At 44.0% G+C, this 19,194-nt stretch overlaps 1 pseudogene; it reads right to left on the bottom strand.

The window, feature by feature from the left end:
* Positions 1 to 1,490: 1,490 nt before the first annotated feature.
* LOC125166420 (alpha/beta hydrolase domain-containing protein 17B-like) overlaps positions 1,491 to 19,194 on the bottom strand; it is a 70,435-nt pseudogene continuing 52,731 nt past the window's right edge.

Genomic DNA, 19,194 nt, shown 5'->3' with positions numbered 1-19,194 from the left:
GTGTGTTTTCTCTCTTTATGTCTTTAGTCAGTCTAGGTAAAGCTTTGTCAATGTTATTGATCTTTGCAAAGAATCCGTTTTTGGCTTCATTGATTTTCTTCATTGCTTTTCTATTCCCTGTTTTATTTATCTCTGATATAATATTGATTCTTAACTTTCTTCTGCTTGCCGTGAGTTTATTTGTTGTTTGTTTACTAGTTCTTAAGTTGTAGAGTTTGATTGTTGATTTGAGATCTTTTTTGATAAAAACATTTGCAGCTATAAATTTCCCCATTAGCATTGTGTTCCTGTATTCTATAAGTTTGGATATATTGAGTTTTGTTTTCAGGTGTCTCTAAATATTTTCTGATGATTTTCTTTGGTGGTATACTTGTTTTACTGTTAAATTGACACATCTGAACCAAAATATTCACAATACTTGATACACTTTAAAGAGAATCATGTACTATAGTCTTAGATGTAACCACAGAACAAGCAGAACAAAAGGCTTTAAAATATATCCATAGTGTGTATTATTTCAATATTCATTCATTTACAAGTTAGACTTTTTCTTTTTGTAATTCTTTAAAGTTATTTATCTAGTTCTTTATTTATTTATAGCATGTGTGGGTGAGTGGGGAGATGGGCAGAGGGAGAGAAAGAATCTTAAGCAAGCTCCATGCTCAGCATGGAGCCCAAAGCAGGGCTCGATCTCATGACCAGGAGTTCATGACCTGAGCTGAAATCAGAAGTCTGATGCTTAACCAATGGAGCCACCCAGGTGCCCCTCTTTTCCTTTTTCTTTCATTGTTTTATTTATTTATTTATTTACAAAAATTTAAAAATGTTTATTTTTGAGAGACAGAGAGAGACATGGCATGAGTGGGGGAGGGGTAGAGAGGGAGACACAGAATCCAAAGCAGGCTCCAGGCTCTGAGTTGTCAGCACAGAGCCCAATGAGGGGCTCGAACCCACGAGCTGGGAGATCATGACCTGAGCTGAAGTCAGATGCTTAACCAACTGAGCCACCCAGGCGCCCCACTGTGAATTATTTTTAAACATCAAAATGAGTACTGTATGAAATTTTAATTCTATAAAATCAAATGCTGTAAAATTATTGCCAACTGCTTTTGCATATCAGAAACAAATTTATAGATATTTTTATTTTATTTATTTTTTTTTAAATTTTTTTTCAACGTTTATTTATTTTTGGGACAGAGAGAGACAGAGCATGAACGGGGGAGGGGCAGAGAGAGAGAGGGAGACACAGACTCAGAAACAGGCTCCAGGCTCTGAGCCATCAGCCCAGAGCCTGACGCGGGGCTCGAACTCACGGACCGCGAGATCGTGACCTGGCTGAAGTCGGACGCTTAACCGACTGTGCCACCCAGGCGCCCCTATAGATATTTTTAAACATCTCAGGGCACACGGGTGGCTCAATTGGTTAAGCATCTGACACTTGGTTTCAGCTCGGGTCACAATCTCACGGTTCGTGAATTCGAGCCCCACATCAGGCTCTGTGCTGACAGTACAGAGCGTGCCTGGGATTCTGTATCTCCCTCTCTCTGCCCCTCCCCTGCTCTCTCTCTCTCTCTCCCTCAAATAAACTTAAAAAAATATTTTGAAAACAGCTCAATGTACTAAGTCTTATCCAGGTGTACAACGTAATATTTTTTCAATAAAAAGCTGTATATCTAAAACAATTCAAGAACTCACAATAGAATAAACTGTTAAAAATGTGCAAGTTCACTAGACATGACCTACACTCTGTTGTATATGGATAGAGGTTTAAATGCTTATCTTATTGTAAAATACATTGAGTTTTTTGTATTCCCTGGTTATCATACATTGTCTCCTTTAAGAGGAGGTATGGTACTGTTACCTCCAGTTTCTAGTTCTGGTAATGAAACCTCCATGAAGTCTGTTAACAATTCATTACTGGTACATTTATGAAGGCAGCTCACATGATTTGCAAACAAAAACTTCAGGCCTCGTGTTATTTACCAAAGAATTCAGTGCAGCAAGAAGAGAAAGCCCAGTATGCAAATTTACAGACTAATCTACAAACTAACCAGTTTCTGTGATCCAAACTGTGTCAAACTTTCAAGGTATTGTCCATAAAGTTCCATATCATTGTGACCTGCCCCTTCTACCCACAGAGGCTGCATTGGTCTTTGACAAGACTCAAACAATGTGAGGCCACGTGAAGGGTCAAGATGACTTCATCTTCAGTCCCGTGAATTAATACTGGAGAGGTTATCTTAGAGACTTTGTCAATGTTTGGGAATGCATCCAAACAGTAGGTCTTCATGGTATCAGGAAAAGTGACTGGCATTGCCGAGGTCAAAGGGGAATGAAGAATTATGCAAGAACTCTTACACCAAGCCACAAGATCCACAGATGGTACTGTCCCTCTCTAATTTGGTCATTATAGAATCACATTTTCAGGGCGTTAATCCATATCTTGTCCTAAGAGCAAGCCAAGCAGCTTCTATATCTGCATAGAGGTTCTTGTCTGGTGGTTTCCCAGAACTTGGGCCATACCCAGAATAATCCTATGAGAGCATATGACAATTACTCTGTGATCCCAGTCCTATATAGAGTTGCTCATCTGACCAAGATCAACAGCACTTCCATGTGAGAAGAATAAAGTGTACTTGACATTGGGTGAACAACGTGCAAACATGCAGACAATTCTGTTGCCTTTACTGGTTCTAGTCATGAAACACTAATAGCATCTCTTTGTTTAGAAGAGTGCTGCCAGTCTGCTGGTTGTGATCAGTGTAAAGTCCAGAGGCCTCCACGTTCATCATACATCAGCATATAAATTGAATAAGGAGGCAAAAATGCTAATTTTGAGGCCATTTTCCCAGGAAAGGCGGACAGCAGAAGAGGCCACATAGTTCACTAAAGGAGAGGTTATTCTTCTATACCTGAGGTGTGGGGAGGAAAGGGCCAGGAGGGAGTCCCTGCCCATGCACTGTTCTCCACAAGATGCGACCCACGCTGCAGCCACTGCCGCCACCTCCCCTTCTGGCAGAGCAGACACCTCTCCAGATGCAACCAGGTCTTCTTCACCCTTACTTTCCTTTCTATGCTCCTCCTCAGCCTCCTCTGCGGGGCCGGCTCTCCTGATGGGAGGAAGGTGGACATGGAACCGAGGGGGCGGGGGGGGGGGGGTGGGGTGTGAGCAGAACTCTCGCTAAGGAAGGAGTTGGTCACTGACTTAAATGTTTTTTAAATAGTTCACTTGGGATTTCTTTGGGCCCATTGGTTAAGAGTGTGTTTAATTTCCTCCAATTTGTATATTTTCCGGTATTCCTTTTGTTTTTGATTTCTTTTTCTTTTTCTTTTTAAAAAATTTTTTTTTCAATGTTTTTATTTATTTTTGGGACAGAGGGAGACAGAGCATGAACGGGGGAGGGGCAGAGAGAGAGGGAGACACAGAATCGGAAACAAGCTCCAGGCTCCGAGCCATCAGCCCAGAGCCTGACGCGGGGCTCGAACTCCCGGACCACGAGATCGTGACCTGGCTGAAGTCGGACGCTTAACCGACTGCGCCACCCAAGCGCCCCTTGTTTTTGATTTCTAACTGCATCCCATTGTGGTTGGAAAAGATATTTTGTGTCATATCTCCTTTCAATACTGTTGAGTCTTAATTTGTAGTCTAACATATAGTGTATCCTGGACAATGTCCCATGTGCGCTGGAGAAGAACGTGTATTCTGTTATTCGTGGGTAGAGTGCTGTGTATGTGTGTGTCAGATCTAGCTGGTTTCTTGTGTTGCTCCAGACCTGTGTTTCCTCACTTTTCTTCTGCGGGGTGCTCTATCCAGCTTTGAGAATGGGACAGTGAATTCTCCAGCTACTATTGTGGGTCCCTACTTCTCCTTTTCCTTCTATTAAACTTCGATTCATAGATTTTGTTGATCGGGCATTAATGCTAAAAGTTTATCATTGTCAGATATTCTTGCTCTATTGAAACTTTGTTGTTTTGTCTCTTCTAAATTTCTTTTATTTAAAACCTATTTGGTCTGATATCAGTAGAAAATACTCCAGTTCTCTCTTGATTACTGTGTGCAGGGGATACCTTTTCCTTCTTTTCACTGTCAAACTATTTGTGTTTTTCGAAAAAGTGAGTCTCTTTTAGACAACATAGAGTTAGATCATCTTTCTGTCACCATTCTGCCAGCCTCTAGTTTTGACTGGAGTATTTAATTCATTTACATTCAAAGTAATTGCTGATAAGGAGGGACGTGTCTCTGTTATTTGGCTATTTTCTACATGCCTTATAAATACATTGTTCCTCATTTCTGGATTTGTTGTTTTAGTTTAGCTTTTTTAGTGAAATGGCTTAATTCTCTCTCATTTCCTTTTGCATATATTACTCTTTAGACATTTTCTTTATGTTTGCCATGGGGATCACATCACACATCCCAAAAGTATAGCCCTCTAATGTGTATTTCTACAAGCTTATCTTCAATAACAGACCAAAAGTCTCATTTTATGAAGCTCAATCTGATCCCCTTGCAGTAATTGATGTCAGAAAATTACATCTTTATACATCATCCCAAAACATAGACTAATAATTGTTTTCGTGTTATTTGTTAAATCAAGTCAAAAACAAAAAGTGGAGTTACAATTCAAAGTTACAATAATAGCGGCTTTAAAAAAAATATCAGTCTTTTAAATCATGTAGAAAACAAAAACTGGACTTATAAAAAGTCACACTAAAACGATGTTTATAATTGCCCATTTATTTACCTTCACTGAGATCTGTATTTCTTCACACAGCTTCAGTGACTGTCCAGTGTCCTTTCACCCTGAAGGATTCCCTTTAGCAAACCTTGCAGGGCAACTATGGGGAAATGAACTCTCTACCTTTGTTTACCAGAGAATGTCTTCATTTCTCCCTCACTTTGAAGACCCATTTTGCAGATATAGGATTCTTGATTGGAATATTTTTCTTTCAGCACACAGCATATCAGCCCATTGCCTTCTGGTCTCTAGGCTTTCTGATGACAAATCTGTCAACTTTTTAAGGAACCATTGTACTTGATGAGTCACTTTTCTCTTAGTGCTTTCAAGACTCTTTGCCTTTGGTTTTCGTTTCATTATAATGTGTCTTGGTGTGGATGTCTTTGCGTTCATCCTAAATGGAATTTACTATTCTTCTTGGATGTTTATATTCATGTCTTTCATCAATTTGGATCAAGTTTTCAACCATTATTTCTTCAAATAATCTCTCTTACTTTATTCTCTATCTTCTGTCTGGGACTCCCAAAATGCATATGTTGGTCCCTTTTCTGGTGTCTCAGTGCTCCCTTAGACTGTTCACTTCTCTTCAATGTTTTTCATTTGGCTCCTCAGACTAGATAATTTCAACTGTTCTCTCATCAAGCTCAGTGATTCTTTGTTCTGCTTACTGTAGTCTGCTCTTGAATACCTCTAGCAAATTTTTCATTACAGTTGTTGTACATATCAGCACCAGACTTTCCTTTCAGTTTCTCTTCATGTTGTGTATCTCTTTGTTGATATTTTACTTTATTCATAGCTCAATGTTTTGACTTTTTGGGTCTTCCTTTAATTCTTTGAACATCTTACAGACTGTTGATTTAAAGTACTTGTCTAGGAGTGGCTGGGTGGCTCATTTGGTTAAGCATCTGACTTCAGCTCGGATCAGGATCTCATGGTTCATGGGTTCAAGCCTTGCATCGAGCTCCATGCTGTCAGCTCAGAGCCTGGAGTTTGCTTCAGATTCTGTATCTCTCTCTCTCTCTCTCTCTCTCTGCCTCTCCCGTGCTCACACTCTGTTTCTCTCTCCCCCTCTCTCAAAAATAAATAAACATTAAAGAAATTTTAAAAATTAAACAAAATACTTGTCTAGTAAGTCCACATTCTGATCTTTCATGGGGTATTTTCTGGGTTTTTTGTTTGTGGGTTTGTTTGAATGAATCTTATTTTCCTGTTTCTTTGTATAATTTTTGTTTTGTTGTTGAAAACTGGTCACCTCAATCTTATAATGTGGTAACTCTGAAAATCAGATTCTTCCCATCAGCAGGTTTATTTTTGTTTTGATTTTTGATTGTTGTAGTCTGTGTGCCAGAAATCAGCCTGAGGTGTAAATTTCAGCTCTTCTCATGTCATTTTTCAGCCTACACTTTTCCCTGAGCATGTGTGTGGTAATTTTCTACATCCCTGCTCACCTCCTCTACCAGTGATGTTCAGAGAGGCTCTGAGAGCACAGTGGCAATGCCCCTGGGTGGCCAAGGGCTGACAACAAAAGCCCTTATACCTGCTTAGCCAGGACATCCCCCAGGGACTCCCTGGGCTACTGCACCAGGACAGGGCTCTACATAGGGTTTGGCTTGTAAATTGTTTCCCCAAATATACTCTGACTTTGATGCTTCCTCCCCACTGAGTAACCAGGGACTTTGGCCTTACAGAAGAAAAGGTCTGTAGGCCATTAAAGTTGGTTCCCAGATCTGAAGCCAGATCCACAAACATGCTGGATGTTCCAATGCATAATCTGGCACTTTCCATGGAGAGGACATTGGACTAGGAGTCCCTGTCACTTGTTCCTGCTGCAGCATTTGATGCTGGAGGCTGGGATACTGGTTCTTTCTTTCAGTCATGTAAATGCCATAATCTTCACTCCTGACAACTTCAGGTCCCTCTGTCTGCTATCCATAACACTTGAGTCAGGAGCTCTGGTACCCAAGTTCAAATCTCATTTATACCCCGATGGCTAACCAAGGGGTTTGAGAGTGGCTAGCCAGGAGCTCCCAAGGGCCTCAATCTCTGTAGCTGAGCCAATGACCTACAACAGGAAAAGCCCCTTCCTGAGTCCCAGACATCTCAAAGGCATCTGGTGGTTAAGCACTGCTTGTCTACAGTGCCCAATGTGATTGAAATGTGAGGCACTGTGCATAGTCCTGGTTGCTTGCTCAGGCAACCAAGGCCAGCAGGCAGGCAGTAAACTCAAGTAGGAACATGTGCAGATGCATCCACACATGTACAGGACCCACCACACCAAACACCCATAAACTTTCCTCTTTCCAGCCTTCAAGTAAACATTAAGGAATTCTGGTCACAGCGTTCATTCCCTCTTTCCTTCTCTTCCTTCCTTCCTTCCTTCCTTCCTTCTTTCCTTCCTTCCTATTTCCAAGTATATTAAGTGGATATCTCTGTGCCCATCTGTGTGTTAGGCTTGGTAATCATTTAATGAAACAGACAGAACATATATTCTCCTAATGCTTACAATCTGATAGAAAAGAGACAATAAATAAAACATAATAATAGTAGTACCTTATATGGTACAGCTTGATTCGGGGCTGGACCCACGAACCATGAGATCATGACCTGAACTGAGGTCAGATGCTTAACCCACTGAGCCACCCAGTACCCTCACTTGTTTTCCTCTCTCATCCCTTTTCCCAGCCCTTGCTGGTCTCTACCCATGATCCTTCAGCATCCCTCTGCTTCCACCACTCACCAGACAGCAGCAGGAAAGGGCCCCATGATCAAGGACAACACCCTGGAGCAGAACTCAATGTCTTCTTTCCTCTCAAGCTTCGACCCATCCCCCAGCAGAGTACAGGCCCTCCCTGAAAGACACGTCCCTGTTGCGTGTTGGTCCCGGCTGAGCAGTGGCACAAACACAGCTCCTTCTCTCCCTAGCTGTCCGGCTCCCCCCTTGCATAAACACCCACGCGCAGGTGTTTGCTTGCTGGCCCCTCTGCCACAGGCACAGACTCCACCTGCAGCTCAGCTTCCCCCCTCCTGTAGCACTGAGCCAGCAGCTCCTAACTGGAAGGCACATCAGAAAGCCCAGGTGACCAGCAGGTCCCATCTAGAAGAAGTGGGCTGCAGAGGGGTCTGCACTTGACCTGACTCGGGAGCACTCCACCTTCATAGAGGCCTGACCTTGCCCTTCAACCTCACCCCTGGCCCAGGCTTGCAGACTGCACTTGGCCTTCCCTCCTCCTTCCTGGCCCACATGCACCTGGAATCACAGCTTCTTCCCAGTGCTGCTTGGTCCAGGCTGCCAGGGCCTTCCTGCCCCGATCCTAGCAGGGACTGGACAAGGCAATGCAGGCAATGCTGTAGCAACGTTCTTCTAAATGAGGTCTAGGTGGTAATTGAGACTTCCTAGGTGACGCTGTCTGTCTACCCTCTGTATCCTGAGACTGCCACCACACCACCTCCCCCCACTGCCCACATGGAACCCTCCCAGACAGGGGCCCCCTTGGAATTTCTGTTCCACTTTACATGCCTGGAAAGCTCACTGTTCAAGGAAATTCTTCCTATCAAAGTTAATTAGTGGAAATCACTTGTTTTGACACCAACATTTAAAGTAGGCATTTGAGAAATTAGCGCATGATTTCATGCTCTTTCTCCAGCAAGTGCACCAATGACGTATGAGGCAACCATTTTGATCCCAAGGAACTAGAACTGATGTTCCCTTGGGGAGGACCACCCCAAGAGATAGCAGGAGCAACCACAGACCTGCATGGTCCTTACTCTGGTTGTGATATGGTCACAGTCCCTCAATGTGGGGCAGGATGACTAACCATCCCAGGCAGCCCCAGACTGGGCAATGTATAAACACATTAGGACCAATGTATAAACACATTAGGTTCACAAGTGAGAAGGCAGTCACCCTCCATGATGGTCACAAATAAATGGTGGAATCAACAGAAAGTCCCCAGGCCCTGCACTCTCCACCTTTTCTTGTTTCATGTGTCACCTTGTTCTTTGACCAAACACAAAATGTGTTTTCCTATTTCCCTCCCCTCAAGCAGCTTGATTATGGGGAAATCACGTTGACCATCCCTTCCTTCAAATCTACAGGGCAGAGACCACCATAAGGAAGCGCTGGCTCAAAGAGGGCAAGGTGAGGCCATAGGGTACAGTCCACATGCTCTGCTCTAAATGGTCTTTTGGGCTGTGCCCTGAGAGGCTGGACAGGGAAAATCCTGGAGGCAGGATCAAAACAGAGGGCACAGCTGCCCCGAGAATGACTTGCCCCCCTCTCCCCAAATGGTCAAGGGGGCCTGCATCTCCTTTTGCATATGTTCCGAAGAGAAACTCCAACAAGAATGGGGGCAGGTGGAGGGAACCAGAAAAGAGTACAGGTGGAAGTAACCCAGAGGAACAATTCAGGACACAGGTCCTGGAGGAACAGTTTTAGGGGCTGCATAGTGGACAGAGGTGACCATCTGTGCTTAGGACTCATCTATCTGCTATAAGTGGATCCTCCCAGTGGAACATTATAGTCAGGGCTCTGGCACCACAGACTGACCCCTAGGTGTGGTCTTGTGGGTCTTTTTCTTGGATTCCTCATGATGGCTGGAGAGATTGGGGAAAGGGTGCACATAAGAAGGAAATAGGGTCATCAACTCTTGTCTGGATTCCTCCCCAGTGTTGAATCCCTCCCTGCTAGCTCTCTGACCCTTTCTTGCTTGTGCCCCTCTGATCCCATGATCTCCTGAGCCCTCTGCAGTCAGGACATAATTGCCACGCATCACCCCGGGGTGAGCCCTGCTGAGTCTGAGAGTAGAGAGAGGTAGGGTCAAGTGCTGAGCAGGGAGCGCAGCCCTCGCTGCCCAATCCTCAGCCAGAGCCAGAAGTGGCCATGCTCCACACTCAAGGCCCCGGTGACCCTGGCTGTGAGCTAAGGGTGTGGATGCAGATGCGGCTCACAGGCCACCTCAGCACTCACACTTCCCACTCCTGTTACAGGAGCTTGTCGTCCCCTCCGATCTGTGCGGATACAGATGAGGGATCCCATACCCCAGGAAAGCCCCTCCCATCCCACCATCTGCCCAGACTCTCACCTGGGCTTCCCTCAGCTGCTGGTGATTTCTTCCTGCATGAAAGGACACACACAACAATGGCAATAACAAAAGCAACAGAAGCAACCATAGCACCCCAATGGTTGGTCATCCATTCTGGTGCACCAGGGCATTTCTTGGAAAAAGGCCTTATATTAACCTGGGATCCCTACTTTCCTCTCCCCACCCTGGTTCCTGACCTGATCAGGGCCAGAGCCTCCTCCATGATCACTGCAGTCTCACCTGAGGGTACACAGTATGCAATGTGGTTCCAGGGGCTTCCATGTAGCAAGAGAACCTCTGCTCCTCTCCCTGGGAAATCCTTATGACCACACACATCCAGTAGGTCCCCTTCCCATCAGGAAGGACTCCCTAAACTTCTGGGCATCTTGGCTCACAGGATCCTCATCCTGAAGCAGGTCAGGAAGATATTCCCGGGAGGGAAACTGAAAGCCCAGCACGTCACAGTGACCATGCCCTCCAGGGCCTGGCTGCAGGTGACCTTTACTGTTGGGGACACTGGGGAAGAAAGCACAGAGCCAGCCATTCACATGGCAGAGCACTGCTGCCCTCTAAGTGAGACAGAGAGGACAGGTTTGCTTCTCTCATCTTTCCAGCTCTGGCTGAAGCCATCATTGACGCCAGACTTTCTCCAAGTCCCTTCTGCACCCTACAACCCAATTCCTTTCAGCTGGCAGGAGGATGCACCTGGGATCCAGGCCTCACTCTCACGGATTCTCATTTTGAGGCTGAGGAGGGGATATGGAGGGGGGGTGGGCTCCTGGGCTGAGGGGACTATAAGGGAACTCTCTGTGACAGGGTGGATGGAGCTTCCTCTCCTGCTTGACACCCACCTTCCTGGTTCAGTTTTCTGTCAGAGGGTCCATGGCTTTCCTGGACTAATGACACTGGGAGGGTGCATTTCCATCCCCACCTGCTTGGTGTCTCTATCCAGAGGCTGTAACAGCACAGGTGGGTCACGGTACCAGGGACCAACAGAACACACGTGCATCCCACAGGTCAAGGAGGGTTTCCTTGGACAGTGTTGCTGGGGGGAGGTCAATGGGTCTGGGGGAGGGGAAGGGCCCACACCAGGGTTGAACCTGTTCTGCCCCAGAAGTCCATCCAGGATTCTAGATATTTCTGCAGGCTTCCACCAAGCTCTCCCTGCACATAGGCTGAGGCAGCCTGGTTTGAAAGCCATCTGCACCGTGATTTCCTTAGCCAAGGTCTGCGCTGAGGACCAGGGAACTGGCCATTTATGGTCTTTGAGTCATAGAGAGGGAAGAGCTCCCATCATAGCGGAAATGACCGAAGCCCCTGGTGCTGTTGTCCTCTCAGATCTCTCAGCCCCAGATCTCCTGGAGTGGATATGAGCCTGCCCCCAGCCAACAATGACAAATCCCATCCTGTGTTCCTCTGCTTTCCCCACACCAGTGACAGATTCCCACCAGAGGGGCCCCTCTCTGCTCTCTTCCACATCTTTCCTGTGCTGGGTGAGTGATGACCACCCCTGGGCTGAAGTCCACAGAACCTCAGTCCTCACCCCCACCCTCAGGTAAAATCCAGTGGAAAGAGACAGGTCTCTGGTCTTGGCCTGGAACTTCCTTGGGAAAGCCCTCCCATCACCCTTGCACCCACCCTGCACTCACCTCCTTTCTGGGCCTGCAGGGCCACAGTGTCTGCCAGAGTTTTTGTGAGGCTCTTCCTGCGCTCTCTCAAGTCCTTGGTCTCTGTGTCCCACTTCTTAGGTACCAGGACTGCCTTGCCCACAGTCCCTGTGCCTCTGCCATGTCTATGTTACTGTCATCATGCAGGAAGGCCTGGCCCTCCATGCGTCCTTCTGTGAAAAATCTCCAATGCACAGATCCATCCTGGGACAGCACTATCAGGTTATAACAAAGACTGAGGGATCCTGGCAAGGGGGAAACTACAACTGAAACTGCCTCCTGGAAGTAACTGCTTGTCAAATATTTCTCAGTAAAGCTCTGCTGCCCTGAGCTGCTTGAAGTCTTGAGGATGCAGAAAATGCACATGTACAAGGGACAGGAAGGAGGCTTTCCAGTACAGGAAGATAGGCAAGGGGCCTGAAGGAGAGGGAAGAAGGAATGGCGGTGGGGGACGGGGGTGAAGACGGGTAAACATGCAGGACAGGAGCCAGGAGAGGGAGGCACAGGCTCCTGTAGGTGGTGTGGGTAGGAGGTCAAGAGCAGAGTTAGCCTGCAGGGAACAAGCGAGGGTAAGAAGGCCAAGGTGAAGGAGAGGTCTTGTCAGCAGAGAGGGAAGGGCATTGGGGAAGGGATCAGCATTTTTCAGAGCTAGAGCAAATAATCTTAAAATTTGTATAGAACCACAAAAGACCCCAAAGAGCCAAAGCAACTCTGAAAAAAAAAAAAGGAGGATTCCAGATTTCAAGTTACATTACAAAGCTGTAGTCATTAAGACAGTATGGTACTGGCACAAAAGCAGACACATAGAACAAATGGAACAGAATAGAAACATTCAGAAATGGAACCACAACTATATGGTCAACTAATTTTCGACAAGGCAGGAATGAATATCCAATGGAAAAATGACAATCTCTTTAACAAATGGTGTTGGGAACACTGGACAGCAACATGCAGAAGAATGAAACTGGACCACTTTCCTACACCATACACAAAAATAAACTCAAAATGAATGAAAGACCTAAATGTGAGACAGGAAACCATCATAATCCACAACAACTTAAAAAAATTTTTTTTTAAATGGTTATTTATTATTGAAAGAGAGAGTCAGAGCATGAGCAGGGGAGGGTCAGAGGGAGAGGGAGACACAGAATCTGTAGCAGGCTCCAGGCTCTGAGTTGCCAGCACAGAGCCCGATTCGGGGCTGGAACTCACAAACCACGAGATCATGACCTGAGGCAAAGTTGGACGCTTAACTGACTGAGCCACCCAGGTGACCCCACAACAACTTATTTTTTTTTTTTAATTTTTTTCAACGTTTATTTATTTTTGGGACAGAGAGAGACAGAGCATGAACGGGGGAGGGGCAGAGAGAGAGGGAGACACAGAATCAGAAACAGGCTCCAGGCTCTGAGCCATCAGCCCAGAGCCTGACGCGGGGCTCGAACTCCCGGACCGCGAGATCGTGACCTGGCTGAAGTCGGACGCCCAACTGACTGCGCCACCCAGGCGCCCCCCACAACAACTTCTTACTAGACACATTGCTGGAGGCAAGCCAGACAAAAGCAAACATGAACTACTGGGAGTTCATCAAGATAAAAACCTTTTGCACAGCGAAGGAAACAACCAACCAAAGTAAAAGACAATCTAGAGAATGGGAGAAGATATTTGCAAACAACATATCTGGTAAAGGATTAGTTTCGAAAATCGATAAAGAAGTTAGCAAACGTCACAACCAAAAATGCAAATAACCCAGTTAAGAAATGGGCAGAAGACATGAATAGACGCTTTTCTAAAAGAGACATCCAGATGGCTAATAGACATGTGAAAATATGCTAACATCATGAGAAAGAATGAAATCCTGCCATCTGCAGCAACATGGATGGAACTGGAAGGTATTATGCTAAGTGAAATAAGTCAGTCAGAGAAAGACAGGTTATCATATGTTTTCACTGTTATGTGGAACTTGAGAAACTTAACAGAAGACCATGGGGGGAGGGAAGGGGAAAAGATAGTTAAAACAGAGAGGGAAGGAGGCAAACCAGAAGAGACTCTTAAATACAGAGAACAAACTGAGGGTTGCTGGGGGGCTGGGGAGAGGGGAAAATGGGTGATGGACATTGAGGAGGGCACTTGTTGGGATGAGCAGTGGATGTTGTATGTAAGTGATGAATCACGGGAATCTACCACCCAAACCAAGAACACACTGTATACACTGTATGTGAGCCAAGTCGACAATAAATTATATTAAAAACAAACAAATAAACAAACAAACAAATAAATAAATAAACAAACATTAAAAATAAAGAAAATATGCTAATATTTTGCTAAAATGAGCAGCACAAGAAACAACAGATTTTGGCGGCCATGTGGAGAAAGGTGAACCCTCTTGCAGTGTTGGTGGGAATGTAAACTGGTGTAGCCACTCTGGAGAACAGTATGGAGGTTCCTCAGAAAACTAATAATAGTTTTATTATTATAAATGATCCAGCAATGGCAATACCAGGTATTTACGCAAAGGGTACAAAAATACTTATTTGTAGGGGTACATGCACCCCAATGTTTATAGCAGCATTATCAACAATAGCTAAATGATGAAGAGAGCCCAAATGTCCATCTACTGATGAATGGATAAAAAAGGGGTGGTATACACACACGTGCGCGCGTGCGCACACACACACACACACACACACACACTCACACGCAGACACACATACATATAATGGAATATATATGATTTATCCTCAAGAAATCTCCACGTGCATTTGAAAAGAATGTATATTCTGTTTATGGCTGGAATGTTCAATAAATGACAGATTTCTACTAGTGGTTTACAGTATGGCTCAAGTCTTCTTTATGTTTATTGATCTCTGCATAGATGTTCGATTCATTATGAAAAGTGATATATTGCAGTTTCTGACTATTACTGTTGTCTGTTTCTCAATTTCTGTCTGTTTTGTTTTCATGTATTTGGCGCTGAGTTATTAGGTGTTATATGTTCAGAATTGTTTCATCCTTCTGATAATTTGACCCTTTTATCATTATAAAGTGATGCTGTTTATCTTTACTAGCATTTTTTCTTTATGTCATATACAAATATTTATTCAAATAACATATATTTATATATTTATATCATATCCTGGTCGTGTTATATTTTATGTCTTATGAGTGCAGTATTGAATATTTGTGACCTTGTTTTTACTACCTATTCTCTCTAAAGTTACTCAATCACAGTCTTTTTCTCATTTGTATTTTACATTTTATGTTACGAATTGCTCTTTTTCTTTGTGCAAATTTTTTGACACATAGGTTAAATGTAGATTTCTGTAGGGAAATTTGTTTCTTTCTTATACATTTGAGTCAATATCAATCCAGGACAATAATAAACTAAACTAGGGGCGCCTGGGTGGCTCGGTCGGTGGGGCGTCTGATTTCAGCTCAGGTCATGATCTCACGGTCTATGAGTTTGAGCCCCGCGTCGGGATCTGTGCTGACAGCTCAGAGCCTGGAGCCTGCTTCGGATTCTGTGTCTCCCTCTCTCTCTGACCCTCCCCCATTCATGCTCTGTCTCTCTCTGTCTCAAAAATAAATAAACATTAAAAAAAAATAATAAACTAAACTAATGACTTGAAGGCATTTTGACCCAAAATAGCAAAGCAAATTTGAACTACAAATCACAGAAGCGTTAGTCTGTCATTGCAAATTCTTTGAAGTAGCTGTTTGCTCACTTCGGGCTAGCTCCAAGCAAACCTCCTTAGAATAATATCTTCTTGTTCTTGAAGATAGAGTCAATCTGATTCGTGTCACCCTTTCCTGAGGATATGAATCTATGAAGCTTAGGTTCCCATATTTTCAGGAAGGGATGTTTCTCATGAAGTAGAATAAGCTCTGGGCATTATTTCCTGTCTAGTAAGTTCATGAGCCTGAGAAGGCAAGCTAAGATTTTCTAGATTTGAAATACACCTTAAGTATCAGAGCAACCATCATCCCTGGCTTTTTGCCCATTATTATGTTTTGGCCTACATGATTATATATATATATATATTATATATAATATGTATATATTATATATAATATATATAATATATATTATATATAATATGTATATAAGATATGTATATTCTGTTTATGTATATATATATATATAATATATATAATCATTTTTAGTTGTTTTTATAGGAAGAGTCAGCCTTAAAACTTAGTCTACTGTGTTATTGGAAGAGGATCCCCATTCACAATTGTTTCATTTCTGCTGCTTATCCAGCACCAAAGGAGGTGGTAGAGTGCAAGTCCACCCAAACCAATGGTGATCTGTGTCTTGTGTGAGCCAGCACTGGTCTGTGAATGTGCATCAGCCCACAAACAGAGACAGAAATGAAAGTGAAACCTTATTCTGTCTCAGACTGGCAATTAAGACAAATATAAGCCTGCATATTGTCATTGGATCTGCTAAAAACAGTTTGATTATTAGCTGTTCGTGGACCAGAGGTGGAGGAGCACAGTGTTTAACCTGGAATGATTTTGCAGACTTTTGTGAGGGTCACATAAAACCTGGTAAATTTTGGATACTCTGCCCAGAAATACGGGCATGTACAAAGAAATATGAAGTGTCAGTGTATATATAAGGATCATCTGAAGTGTTACAGATCTGGATTACTTAATCCTAGGAAGAGACAAAGGCTGGAGAAGACATTTTGAACAACCACTTCATCACCCGACAGTGCTACTCCACTTAATTGTGAGTAGAACTGGAGTAGACAAAAGCTGGATCCCATAACAACTATCAAGGGGAAAAGTTGAAAGATGCCATTTTTTAGTCGCTCCTGCCTCCAATCTGACCTGAGTGCCTACAATGTATCATATCAAGTTGTAGTGTCAAATCACTGCTCCAAATGTTGCAATTTGTCATTCTTTTTCCATTCCTGGCCCCCAGTTTCCACGCCCAGAACTTGTATCCTCTTCTCACGTAAAAGGTTTCTACATTTAAAAATCTTGATGGAGGGCAGACACCAAAGAGAGGAGAACCCACTTTGCCAAACAGTCTTGCATTGGACATGGCATGAAACTTCACAGTCATGTGACCACCTGCCAGACTCTGCCTCGGGACATGTGACAGATAGGCTGGGACAGCACAACATGGCATTTGGCGCAGGTGTCTGAGTGACATTGGTGTCATGCAGTTGCAAGCGGCAGCAGCAATAACAGTCCTAGCCTCAGGATCCAGTGTCCTACATGAGGGGACTCTGGTGTGAACAGTGGCATCTATACTCAGCAGCAGGGCCCTGGTTATATGTGAGCCTCCACTTAGGGTCCATTGTGGATTCTGTTCCTGTTTGTGTAGACTCAAGCCTGTTCTGTGACTTTCCTTGAAATAGAACAAGGCCCCACATTGTCTCTCTTCCCAAGTCTCTGTAAATGTACATATGTATCACAAAGAGTCAGAAGTCAATGCAGGGAATAGCTTCAGAGAGCATGATTTCAGACTTTTTTTTTTCCAGTTTTACTGAGATATAACTGACATACACCATTGTGTCAGTTTAAGGCTACAGTTTCTTGACTTGATACATTTCTATGCTGCAAAATGATTACAATATGTTGTAATTAGCATTAGCTAAGACCTGCATTGTGTCACATTGTTACCATTTCCTTTTGTGTGGGGAAAACATTTAAGATCTACACTCTTGTTATCGCAGAGATTTTATGTTGAGCTGATAACCACTTCCTCAAGCTGCGACCTGGCTGTGCCCCATGGGAGAGAAAATATGTATCTCCCAGCAGGTCTTGCATTTTTCTTCCTAGAAAAACAAAATAAAACAAAACCGAAAAACCGAAAAAAAAAAAAAAACCCAAAACAAAACAAAAAACATTTCAATGTGCATGTAAGACCCCTTGCCACGATGAGGGCTCTCATCAATGACCTCACTGTATCTCTGTCTGGTGGAACACCTGGATTGCTTGTTGGTTTGTTACAAAATGCCCAGGCCTTTCCCCATCTACCACGTTAGAGTGTTGGGCGTGGACCCAGGAATCACTTAGTTAATAAAACCCAGAGGAAAGGCTGATGCACAGCCACGTGGGAATCCTGCTTTATGTACTTGCTTCTCAGTGTGTGATCTGAAGACCAGAAGCAGCACCAACCTTGTTATAAACCCAGAATCTCATGCTCTACTCCAGATTGTCTAGCTCTTCCTAAGTCCAGGAAATTCCTGTGCACACTGAAGGCTGGGTCCCCTGGAGTGTGTGCCTTCTAGGTGCAGAAGCAGAACTGTGCAGCATGCTCTAGGTTTGCTCTGATCCGCTTGCTTAGTGCTGACAAGTCCAGGGTTTGGTCCTGTTCCTCTCTCTTCTATGGCCATCATCCCCTTGGTGACCTCATCTATGCTAAAGGCTCTAAACATCATTTATATGGTGTCACCTTCCATATCTATTTCTCCGACCTAGATATTTCTCTACTCTGTGATCTGTATCCAACAGCCAACCTCACTTGTATTTCTAACAATCTCAGTTTCCACCCTCCTAAATTGGGTGCCTGTGATGCTGCTTCCCCAAATGTCCTACTTCCAGAGTCTTCTCTTTTCAACGGAAGTCACTCCACATTTCTACTTGTAGTCTGAAGGATTGGGTGCCATCCTTGATTCCTTCTTTTCACAACCCAAAATTAATACATTAGGAAATGTTGTAAAGTCCATCTTTAAATGTATCCAGGACATAAACACACACACACACACACACACACACACACACACAAACCAGAGCACAGTCACTTCTTATTATTTTTTCTCCTCAAACCCCAACATAAATCCAACATCCCCCCTACTGGTGCTTGACCTTCACCTCTCGATTCTGCACAGCAGCAAACAGATGCTTCTAAAAAGAAGTAGTCCCAGGCAGACCACCTGTTCTAAACCATCTAGTGACTCCACATGTCACTCAGAGAAAACTCAAAACCCTTCTAATCCTAAGGTCTAGACATCAGACGGCATTTCACATGCTCTCTGCTCCAGCCACAGTGGCCTCTCACCCTTCCTTGAACACAGGACACACTCTTGCCCTAGTGCATGTACCTTGAGGTTCCCCTGCCTGGAATTCCTTGAGACATGCTCTTCAACAACTCCTTGTGTCCCGCACATCTCTCAGAGGTCAGCTTCCCAGTGAGGCTCACACTTACCACCATAGTAAAGTAGCCACCTTCATTGTCCCCACACAGGTAACTCTCTGGGTCACCTTCCTCAAATCACCTACCAATTTCCAATTTAAACACTTCCCTCATTTACCACATTTATACAATATACGGTTGACTCTGAATTACACTGCTTTGAAATGTGCACATCCACCAATATGTGGACTTTTTTTTACAATAAGTACTGTCAATGAAGTTTCTCTTATGTTTTCTATTTTCTCCAGCTTAATTTACTGTAAAAATACAGGTACATATACATGTAATGTACAAAATATGTGTTAAATGACTGTTCTTGTTTTCAGTAAGACTTCTTATCAACAGTAGGTTATTATTAGTAGTAGTTAAGTTTCAGGAGAGTCGAAAGCTACACTTGGAGTTCTGACTGCACAATGGGGTCATTGCCCTCAGTCCCCACACTGTTCCAGGGTCAAGTGGAGTCTGTCCCTCACCCCTAGGACATATTCTCCACAAGACCAGCACGTTTGCCTCTTCTTACTTACTGAGGTGTCCTAGATGAAAAAAATAGCAGGTCC

The sequence above is a fragment of the Prionailurus viverrinus genome, chromosome B2 (genome assembly GCF_022837055.1).
Source record: "Prionailurus viverrinus isolate Anna chromosome B2, UM_Priviv_1.0, whole genome shotgun sequence".
In the NCBI taxonomy this organism is placed as follows: Eukaryota; Metazoa; Chordata; class Mammalia; order Carnivora; family Felidae; genus Prionailurus; species Prionailurus viverrinus.
Note: the sequence above shows the minus strand (reverse complement) of the source record. Positions and strands in the feature narration are given on the sequence as shown.